Raw genomic sequence first — 8419 nt, forward strand, 5'->3', positions numbered from 1 at the left:
CAGTTCTGCAGCCGTGGACCTAATACACCTAACAGATTAACACCAAATTTACCTGCCACTTCTGAGTCCTACTGTACTGGGGAGCAAGAAGCACTTGGTACTTTATAATTTTATATATTTACAAATGCTTATGTTTTTTAATAAAGGGTGGTTTAAGAAAAGATTAGTCTTTTCTCACTATATTTAACTTTAAAAAGTATTTTATAGATGCAAGGATGCATCAGATCTGCTATGTAGCACAAACCAAAGGTCTCCATATTTGCCAGATGTGCTTTAAGTTGTGCTCAAAATGATGATGTGAAGTGGTATGTCAGATCCTTAAAATGACAGTGTGAAATTAGCTGTAGGTTAAACAACAGTTAGCTCAAGTTTGAAGGACAGGTTAAAGGAGCAAGGAAATACTGCTAGCAAATGTCTCCAAAATCTGCCATTGCCCTGGTCAGAGAATCTGCCTTGCGCCAGCTAAGACACTCTTATCTTTATCCAAGCATATAAAAGAGATTTGAAAGGGGAGATTTTTCTCTCGACTAATGCATCAGACATATAGGTGTGTGAGGCTAATTCTGAACTCCTAATGTGTAGTGGAGCAGGTTGCTCCTCCAGTATACCATTTGTCATACCCTGGCAGCATGCTGTAGAGGCGTTACAGCACTGCTAACGGTAACACCAGGTAGCTCGCACAAGTACCTACCTTGCACCATCAGCTGTTTCTGCTGACTAACTTCACATTTTGTGTTTAGAACAAAAGAGGCTCAAATTTCTGTGCTCATCTAATTACAACTGTAGCTGAAGTCAGCTTACTGCTGTACACGCTTCTCCTCAAGGCTGCATAACTCATCTGCCTCTCACAGACGAAAGGCATTTAGATGTGCCTTTCCCTAGAAAACCTATGGAAAGCGTGAAGCTGAAATCTTAGCAGGACAGAGGGATTTTGATGTTGAGGCATGGGCTTGCTGTGCTGGGGGGTGAACCCATGTCTTCTCCCTAAGAAGCGGTCTGGCTACCTTAACAAGCCTTCTGTGACCCCAGTAACCCCAGCAGAGGCCTCTACAATAGGTCTGTAGGTGTCACTGGAAAACTGGTACTGCAGAAAGCCTCCTGCAAAGGAGAATGGGCCTGACTGTGGTCTGGTCTCACTAGAGGCCTTCTGCTTTTGTAAAGCCAAAGGAGAGGGACATAAAGGTCAGCCAACTGCTCCCATCACAGCTGTGGATCCTAGAGAAGCCCTCTGTCACAGACAGGGATACATATTCTTGCCATCCTGTGCGCAGCTGGGGCCAAGACAAGAGTTCCTTTGCAAGAAAGGTTGTTCTTCTTGCGCAACAGCCAGTCTTGAGGCCCTTGGAGCAGCTCAGTCCAAAGGCTTTCTGCAGGACGCTATCACTGCCTGTCTCTAGAGCAACTCTGCGTGGTGAGATACTGCTACAGGCTTCCTGCAGCCCCTCAGAACACCCAACTCTTTCTGCCCTCTTTTCTGCAGCCTCCCCTGGGGACTGCATGGGGCTGGCAGAGGAAGGTCAAGTTCATATGAGCCTGGGGGTGAGGTATGCTGCAGTCTGAAGACCAAGCAGTTCCTGCCCGCCCTGTCCTGTACTGGCCAGACTTGGCTGTAAGTGCCAGGAAGGCAAAATGGGCAGGGGCTGTACTGGAGAAAAGCAGCCCTGACGATGCTCCTGTGAGTACAGCTGCCTCATTAGAGACCTGTATAGAGGCTCAGGTGAGATCCTTTGTGCTGCCATGGGATGACTTGCTAGTGTCCAGTATTCCCATGCTGCACTTCTCACAGTGGGCAGTGGACATACCAGCAAAGTCCGCATTGCCTCCACAGGTATTTGCACAGCAGCACAGAAAGGCCTTCCTCTGGGTCACCCTGGTTGGAGTTAGGGTGGAGGTTGTCTACACTGTAACCCCACCAAAACCAAATAAAACTAACATTGGTGCTGTCTCTTCAAGTAAGTAAAAGCAGACTTGTAAAAATGTTAAAAAAAAAATCTGCGGAAACTTTAAGACAGAAGATATCTTTTGTTTCTTCAAAAGAAAGACAATACTGTAGAAAAAAACCCAAACCTGTGTATAAATTGTATATGTATAAAAATATTGCAGTGATTGGAGCTGGCAGTGGAAGCAACACATCATGAAAAAAAAATATGACAATGGCCGCAGTTGCCATTCTGTCAGCTGTTACTGCCCCTTTTTGTTACCACTGTGTCCAAACACCTTTAGCTTGGAGCAAAGAGACTCAGTAAGAAGGACAGACAGAGGCTGGAAGTTGAAAGCAATTATATTATTTTGGGGTTACAGAATACCTTCTTGTGCTTCATGCCTTTCAGAAGTAGAGATTTATTGTCTTCCAGCCCCCAGCGCCTCAAGACCTGTTGTCCAGTTCTTACTTTTCATCTACGCCTCTCTTTGGATCAAGTTTGTCACAAGGATTAGCTTTCTGGAGCTCTGTGAGGCTGCAGCTCTTCAGAGGAGCATGAAGCAGCAGCTAGCATGTTCAAGTTTTGCTTGATACTCTGCAATTTTAAATAAAATAAACACCAAAAGCAACTAGTGTTTTAAAACTCCCCAGGGAATTTTTATCGCATGTTTAAAATAAGTGGCCCTACTCACAGCTGCAAGGTGTTCACGTGTGTGACTGCTTTGCAGGCAGCTCCCTCAATAATTTTGGCTCAAATCAGGTGGTGGTATAGGATGGAAGAAAATGTATCCTGGAACCACGTGTGCTACAGAATGGGAACAAAACTAGATTCCCTGGGAGGTTTTGTGGAAAAGGAGCCCAGAACAGTGGCAGGAAAAATGTTAACTAGCTGAAACATCTATTATAGTACTTTCTGCCTGGATATGTTTCCCTCATGTACACCCTCTGTGATCCTACTTCAGGAACTCTGGGCTTTAAGAACATATAATGGATAGTACTGGCATTATTTATCTTGCTACATCATGTTTCTTTAATAGAAGAGAGTGATTTAATCAATGGAGAAAGAGAGAACAACACAGCATGCCTGGAGGAAAAAACTCTGTAGAAACTTGACTGGCCTTCATCCTGTCCCTTCTGCCTTATCTCTTAAGTTTTAAAAATTGACATGCTCTATTTTCTGCTTCCCTCAAAAAAAAAACCTCTCCCTGCTCAAAAGCTGTTCTTTTGAGCTTGTCTTGGTTTGGACTAGGACAGACTTTTCAGTTACATTTCCTTTAAGTGACTTTACTTCCTGAAGTGGACTACATGTTCTGTTGCCGTGGGAACTAGAGTCCCTGTTGGGTCTCTTTGTCCCACAGAGGAAGGGGCTATAGAGTGCCGCACCTGTGACTAGAAGCCATTCAGGACCGTAGCCAGCCATGCTAAAGAGATGGCATCAACTCCATGGTACTCACAGCTTATTGAGCAGAGAGCTACAGACCCACAGGGTGGGAAATGAAGAGAGGATGATGAATATCGTGTAAGAATGGATCATTAACAAGAACTGCATTGTTAAGGTATAGATCATCAATTCCCCAGCTGATAGATAAATACATACGAATTCAGGCATCAATCCTGGTTTGGGTTGGTTGGTTGACTCCAAACCTTCCTTCGCAGGTCTCCATGCCTCTTCCCTTTGGAGGTCGCTGCAGGACACATTCTCAGAGAAGTCTGGGAAACCTGACAGCCTTCACTGGGTTTTCTCTGGCACTGAGAAAAACAGAGGAAAAGAAGCCGAGAAGTGCCACTATGCCCATCGTGCAGCCTCACCTTAGCCTGCTTTCCCCTCACCAAGCAAGTTGTGAGGGGAAAAGGGGAGGTCCCTCTCAGGGTCTGCTGTTTCTGGGAGCATGTGGTATGCAAGGGGAACCCATGGAGAGGTAGAGGAAGGGTTGCCAACGGGCAGTGCTTGGTGTCAGCACTAACAAGCCAAAGGCACTTAGGCTGGGGCTACTGAAGTTGGCTGGACCCCACGAGAGAGGCAGGCCTTGACCTCCCAGAGTCACCCAAGGAGGGGTGATGTGTCCACCTGCAGCAGGGCAGAGTCTTCAGCAGGGGCAGGGGGCAAAGGAGCTCTGCTCCCACACAGACGTTCCTCCCTGAGGTGGTGGCCCCGTAGGAGTGCAGGAGCTTACAGGCCAGTGTACTGAAGGTCTTTAGGGACTTTGGCTTCCTGACCCATCCCACTAGCGAGCCTGCAAAGGAGGCAATCAAAAGCTGTTCCTCTGCTGATGGTCCCCAGCTTTCCTGGGCTCCCTCATGCTGTCACGAGTGCAGGCAGCTCCTGCGGCCAAAGCAGCAGCCCCCCTGTTTGGATGGGTAGCCCTTGTGTGCCCACTGCTTCTCCTCCCCCTCCCTGCCCTGCCCAGCACTCTTCATCTGCATGGCCCTTGCTTGCCCACAGCGAGGGCAGGCAGCACCTCCTACCTGTTCTGACTTGGCGCTTTCTGTTTGCACCAAGAACACAGACTGTGCACGCCCTGTGCAATCCCATTGATCCTCTGGATGTGGCTGGGATGGGGGATGCTACACATCTCAGGGAGCTCATCCCCCAGCCTCCCCCAAAATGAGTGCCATGACACCTTGCTTGGAGGGGGAAGACTTAAATAAAATTGAGCAAGTTACACATCCAAAAATCAAACAGTTATAGCATAGGCATCCTTACCTAAGTCTATGACTCCATCATTCCACAGTAATTTCAAGACCCTGTGGTAGTTGCACTTCCTGTGGGCCAGACAGAGCTTCCCAAAAGCTTTTATTAAGTCAAGAGCATTGCTGTACCCAGCCAGAAAGCAGGAGGACAGCCACCTCCAGTGGCTGCAGGTGAGTACAGCCACCTGAAGTGCAGTACCTGTGAAGCTGTACCCACTGATGAATGCCTTCATTTTTAAAGAAATGTAAAAAAACTCCAAAGCCAAAACAAAAAATCATGGCCAAAACTATGGTCCACGTTGTACTACTGTAGGGAGGTGAGGGGAGCAGAGGAGGAGGAAAAGAGGAGAAGTTTAGCTGCTCCCCAATCAGCACAACCAGCTGCAGGAACAGGCATCCCTGCTATGGCCCAGTGGGCTCTGCCCATGTGTCCTCCCCTGCAGGGAGGTGTGATTACGTATCAAATTTACGGAAAAGTTCCACAGAAACTGCCAGGTAATTGTAAAACTTTATGGCCATTGTGACCCTGTTTTGTGGAAAAGCAGCACACCTCAGTGTTGAAAGCAGTCCTTTTGGACAATCCCCCTGGAAGTCCAGGGAAGGCAGCTATTGCACATGCTCTTTTAGCAGAAAGACCACATTAAAATACTGAAATCGTCAATAGGCTGGAGGGACTTCAAGCTTAAGCAGAGTTACATGTGGCACAAATCCACTCCTTCAGACTCTGCTGCTCTTTGCAGTGCTCTTAAATGAAAGACTGAACATCTACCTTACCGCCCCTTTGCTGCCTCCACAGGAACTCTGCACTGACTGCTCTAGTGCAAGGGATTGAACTCTGCTCTTGTGGTGGAAAGTTTCCCTGGCTCTGCAAGAAACCACAGCTTTTGATCACTGATTGCAACCTGCCTCCATGTACGTGCAAAGCGTTGCCAGGCCGCCACTCAGCAACTCCCATCTGTTGCACACTACTAAGAGAAGACTGAAGATCTCATCTGCAAAAGCCAAATCCTCCAATTACTGAGAATTAGCTAATCCAAAACAAAAAGGTGACCAGCTCTTTTGGGGTTTGGCAGGAATGCCCATCTCTCAAATACATTGCCTTTCCAGGTTGCAAAGCCTGGCAAGAAGACTGATGATGCTGGGTGTCCCACTCGGGGCAGTTCCCGAAGCCATGCCCTGCCTAAAGAATGTCACAGCCAGGAGACTCTGCAGCACTTGCGCTGGTCAGGCCCTAAAGCAGCCTTTGCTCTGCCTGGCACCAGGGCTCACCCTAGACTATGCTGCAGGATGTGGCAGTGGTCACTTCAGGAGGAGGCACAGGCAAGAGGTCCAGGGCAGCCAGAGGGGCTGGGGGCAGTCTCTGGGGTAGTCCCCTCCTGTCTCTAGGCACCTGCATTGCTCTTGCCCTCCCAGAAGGAGCTTTTCTCTCCCTTCCAACCCCCCAGCTCACTGTATGCTAGCCTCCGCAAAGCGGAGTCCCAAACGCCATATGACCAGAATTTCTTAGTGCTGGGGGACCCCCTGGAGACTCCTCAGACTAAGAGCCTAGCAGCAGACCAAACCTGGTCCTGAGAGTATATGATCATGGCCCCTGCAAGCCAGCAAGGTGCTTCTGCAGTAGAGTCCATTGCTGCTAGCCCTTCCTGGGGCACATCTGCAGGGAGACGTAGGTATGGCATGTCAGGGTTGGTGCGAGCAGCCCAGGAGGGGCAGGAAACTGCAGCTGAGCAGGCTATGGGTGGGTTCAGAGGAAGGTGTTTGAGGGCCCTGAAGCAGAGTTTTGGGTGATGTGGAGACCCTGAGACAGGTTTTGGTGACCAACGGCAGGGTTGGGCACCTCTGGAGGCACTTGGGCATCATTTGGGATCTTTGCAGGGCCTGTCATATGATTTGGACAGGTTTGGGGGAAGTCTCTAGGGGCCTTGAAGCAGGTTGGGTGTTCTGGGGTTTGGGGGCAGGTTTGGGGGTGTTTGCTGTCTGTTGGGAAGCATTTGCCAGTGTTTGGGGAACTCTGGGGCAGGATTTGGAGCTCGTTGGTGGCAGTTGGGCAGAGTCTAGGGACTGATAACTTTGAGGGTCCTGAAGCAAGTTATCAGGGTGTATCAGGACCCTGATGCCAGATTGGGAGGGGCTGCGGGTACTTGGTCAGGGTGTGTGGGGGCCTTTAGGAGCCCTGGGGCAGGGTGTGGATTGGGTTGCAGGAGAGCTTTAGGGGACCTGAAGCGCAGTCTGGAGATATTTGGGGGCACTTGGGCCAGGTTTGTGGGGGGCTTTTGGCTCTGGGGCAGAATCTGGGAGTCTTTGGAATACAGAAGCTTAGAAGCAGGGTTTGTGTTGTGGCCTGGAAGTAGGTTTTTGGGGATTGTGGGGGCATGCAGTCAGGGCTTGGGGGTTGTCCATGGTCCGATGACAGCTCTGAGATAGGGTTTCAGGTCTCTGAGGATGCTGAAGCAGGTTTTGGTGGTGGTTTGGAGCCCTTAGGCAGGACTGTGGGACGCTGGAAATATTTGCTCACTGTGAGCAAATAGGATTTTGGGGAAGTCTTACAGTGACCTGAAGCAGGGTGCAGGATTCTTTGGAAGAACTTGGCAGAGTTTTGGGGGACTGGGAATGCTGGGTGAGTGTTCAAGGTGCTTCAGAGTCATCTTAGAAGCCTGTTGAAAGTGGGTCTGTTTTTTTTTTTTGCCAGCACTAGGCCAGGTTTTAGGGTCCTTGAGGCATTTTGGCAGGCTTTGGGGGAACCTGCAATAGGATTTGGGGGTTGGAAAACATCTCTGGAGGACCTGGGGCAGGCTTTGGGGTGTTTATGGGTCCTAGTACAGGTTTGGAGATCTCTGGGGACTATTAGTCAGGGCTTGAGGGTCCTCAGTAGCCCTGGTCATGGGTTTAGGGGTGGGGGGGGGGCGTGGGGGGTGTCATCTGAAGGTATTTTTGGGTTCCTGGGGCACACGTTGGGGGTTTTGGAGCATGAGGCAGGTTTGGAGCCTTTAGGGTCACTAGGGAGGGTGTGAGGCTTTCATCATTGCTAGGAGATTTTGTGGTGGCACTTGGGGTCGTGTGGTAGGGTTTTGGGGAGGTTTCTGAGTGTCTTGAAGTATGGCAAGATTTGCTTGGGAGCCTGGGGCAAACTCTAGGTTCTTTGAAGAAAATTGGGTAGGGTACAGGGTCTCTTGGAGCCTGCAAGAACTATGGCACATTTGGGGATATTTGGGGTTTGGTGGGACCTTTGGGACAGTGTTTGGACCATTTGGCATGGCTTGGGAGTGGTCTGATAAGCTTGGAAGCAGGGTTTAAGGTGTTTGGGGCCACTTGGGCCACTTTAGGTGGGTCTTTGAGGGCACTTGGATTTGATTGAGATGTTTTGCTGGCCCAAGAGCAAGGTTGCAGGGTGTTTGGGGGAAGTCTTTGGGGACTGGAGGCAAGGTTTGGGGACTTTGGGGGCCCTGGGACATGTTTGGGGTTGTTTGGTGCCTCCTGGGAACTATCTGTGGATGTTTCATGGCCTAGAAGAAAGGTTGGTGGGAAATTACGTTCTTTCTTTAGAGGAGGACATTCAGGGGCTCAGAAACAAGGGATTTCTTGGGGCTGTGAGGCAGGTTTGGGGAACTTTGGGGGTACTTTGATAGGGTTTGCAGGTATTCGACACCTGCATGACATTCTCCGAGCATTCAGAGGTATTTGGGGGCCTTGAAACAGGTTTTGGGAGTGTACTGTGACAGGACTGGAGAACACTGGGGATACTCAGGGATGATGTGGGGGTAAATGGGGACAGCCTGGAGCAGGGTTTAGTGTGTTTTGGGCACCCAG

The sequence above is a fragment of the Nyctibius grandis genome, chromosome Z, assembly GCF_013368605.1.
Source record: "Nyctibius grandis isolate bNycGra1 chromosome Z, bNycGra1.pri, whole genome shotgun sequence".
Taxonomy (NCBI): domain Eukaryota; kingdom Metazoa; phylum Chordata; class Aves; order Nyctibiiformes; family Nyctibiidae; genus Nyctibius; species Nyctibius grandis.